General features: G+C 41.6%; 1 long non-coding RNA gene across 1 annotated transcript in view; it reads left to right on the top strand.

The window, feature by feature from the left end:
* The window catches only part of LOC146600672 (uncharacterized), a 68,841-nt gene extending 66,508 nt beyond the window's left edge, over nucleotides 1–2,333 (top strand). Inside the window, exon 3 of the long non-coding RNA XR_014897751.1 lies at nucleotides 1,209–2,333. This is a non-coding gene — a long non-coding RNA (uncharacterized LOC146600672). The remainder of the gene's footprint in view (nucleotides 1–1,208) is intronic.
* Nucleotides 2,334–2,981: the final 648 nt, after the last annotated feature.

Here is a 2,981-nt window from a genome sequence, read left to right as displayed (position 1 = left end):
CCCGGGGAGCCCCGCGCCGAGCCGAGCCGCGCCGCGCCGCGCCGCGCCGGGGTGGCCCTTTCTGAACCATCACTAGGACTTGATCTTCCAGGCTTCTCCAAGCGCTCCATAAATTGTGGCTCCGCTTCCGCCATGTGCCCTTGTGGTATTTTCCTGGGGCCTAAAATACTATTTTTTTTTTTTAAAAAAAAACTTTTTACCAGGCATCTCTATATTAAACTTATAATGCTATAAATCGGCACCCATAAAAGTGTAACTCGGTGACCGAGTGTTAGACAAACCTGACATGCCGCTGTGGGAACAACAAGGATTTTAACAAACTGCATCATATAAAAGTTTCTGCAATGTACATAAAACTTACTATTTTGTGCCCCTATTAGCTGTTCTTTACAATATTTTCAGGGACAAAAAACTAAAACTGACAAGCAATTCACACAACCAAATCAATTCAGAAAAATAAAAGCTGCTATGAGCTTGCAACCAAAAAGTGAATGAAGGTTCAGGCTTCTGTATTGTTTTGTTTACTTAGTGACAATGGTTTGAGAAAGCTGGTTTAATTTAAAAGTGTTTTTTGCTCCAATTTTTTTCATTCCTTTGCTTCTTGCATGTAGGTCAGGGTGGGCACTGATGTACAATGAAGACAGGGTAAAACTGCTTCTTCTGTACAATAGTTTCAGTCTGATCTTTGGATTTCTACCCCTCAAAAGAAAAAAAAAAATCTGTTTTGGTCCCTACTGCTTTGTTATGTTCACAGATGACCTCAAGGGGCTTATTGCGTCTCCGGAAAAACATCCTTTTGGGCCAACCATTTTATTTTGACCTTCAAAGTGTGAAGTCCTGCCTTTCTCCTCTTCTCTATAGGAACCCTGGCAAGAACTTTTGCAATCATAAATAGTTGTGTCATTATACAGCAATAACATAGGCTGTAGCTCTCGCTCTGTATTAGAGGTGGGCAAGGATATGCAGCTTGTTAGTCTCCTTTTCTGTGAGAGGGAACAGAGCTGCAGTTCATTTTGAAGTCTCATGCAACATCACAAATCAGGTCCTCTGGCAAAAAGGGGAAGCAAACGCTGAATATTCTGAAGTGAGTAACAACCTGTAGTGAAGAAAATCCTTTAATGTGAGCACACTGTAGGTAATGCAGTATTTATTTACCACAGAGAAACTGTAAAGAGCACAGCACTGATCTCTTGTTTTTTATTTTTCAGGTCAGTTTCATGGGGTTTGGTCTGCRGGGAGGATTTTTGGAGAAGCATTTGAATAGCTGGATGCTTCAGCACTGCGCCTGCGACCTGAGCAAGGTTTGCTGCTTGCCAGTATTCCTGGAACGACACACAGGCTCTGTCTGGAGTCAGGCCAGGACATTAGATGAAACTGCTTTTGTGACACTTCTGCTCTTGATGACTGGAGGACAGATTTCCCAGTGTGTCCCTCTGCAGCAATCAAGTCTGTTGACCATGAACCCCTGCCGGCCTCTGCTGAGGAGAGAGTTGCAGTCCAGCTGGAATGGTTCGGTGGGACATGCCCAGTTAGTAGTGATGTGAAAATGCAGTTCCACTGCTAACTCCTGGCTGTAGTACTGTCCCACAAGGACCCATGCTTTTCTCTTTTTTTGCTGATCCAGTCAGACACAAAGTCATTAAGGTTTGGGAAACACCACTTAAGTCCAGACGTCTTCAAGAACACAAGCTCATTGAGTCATACCCTCCTCTCAAGTTCTAAACAAATATATAGTCAAGTTCAAAGTCTGAGTCTTTTAAAGACTTAGTAGCCTGGATCAAAAAGATCTGAAAATATCACCTATTAAACACCATCTAAATCATAAGAGGGCATCTCCATTTCCCACTGCGGTGAAAGATCAGGTGGGAAAATGTGACTCTCTGATATCCTCCTACAGTGTCGTAAGCATTGGTCAGTGTCTCTCTGAAATACAGCAAAAAATTTCCTCACCTAGGAACAGTAGTGCTTTCCTTACTGAGATGCCAAGCATCTGCTGCTTTCCTCGAACTTCGCAAGAGCAGGGGATATTCACTGCCTCTGGAAAATAGCTCCCTCATGACTAAAGCAAGGGAGCACAGTGGTTCACCAGCAGGGTCGGGACTGACCTTTGGGGGTTTCTGCTTTCCCATCGCACTCATTGGCCACTAAGTAATGGAGGGCTCAATGTGATGGCAGAATAGCATGGCTATTGGTGCAGTATATAATCATTCTCTCCCCTTCTTATACACACATACACAAGTACATATTTCTATCTTCTTTTTTGTCTAAAGCCATATACTTTCTAAAGAGCTTTAAAAATGTGAAGTGAATTCTGAATAAAGAGGTGAAAAGAACCATTCTGTGATATTCACAGGGTTGTAGCACTAACAGGAGAGACAGGACAGCTCTTAGCATTCTTTGGTATTGAAGTTAATTGCAGTTGTCTAGGGTTTAAATACCCTGTGTTATTGATTGGGGTGTGTTAGCAACAGGAGGGATTGACTCTAACATTAAACTGGAATATAGCATGTATAGTGGGTTGTCAAGAGAAAGAAATAAGAACAAAGGAAACTATTATTATCTTTTATTATCTTTTAATTCCCCCCATTTTCCTTCAGCATGCTCTCTCTCTCTCATCCCTCTTTCTTTCAATAATTACAATAATCAACTTACAATGATAACAGAAATAATCTCTTGCAAGATAGCTAAACAAACCATATGTTATCTGTTCTGAACTGTGCTCACTTACAGTAGGTATATCACTTACGGAAAACCAATAAAATTTTAATTAAAAAAGCATGTAGGTTGTCAGTTAAGAGGCAAAAGGGTATGTAACTGCATGCAAAGCAGTGCATAAGTTGCTTGGTATTTGATAGAACAGGTAGGAAGGCAGAACCATCCCAAACCACCCTGAACCATCCCAAATCAAACCTTCCAGATCTGAGGAACTTCACTTATGTTGTGCTGTAAAGAACACTAATTGCCTGGGAATTCAAAAGAGG

This window comes from Rhea americana, unplaced genomic scaffold (genome assembly GCF_003343005.1).
Source record: "Rhea americana isolate MKP2758 unplaced genomic scaffold, rheAme1 scaffold_119, whole genome shotgun sequence".
Lineage (NCBI taxonomy): Eukaryota > Metazoa > Chordata > Aves > Rheiformes > Rheidae > Rhea > Rhea americana.
This window is presented reverse-complemented; position numbering and strand designations above follow the sequence as displayed.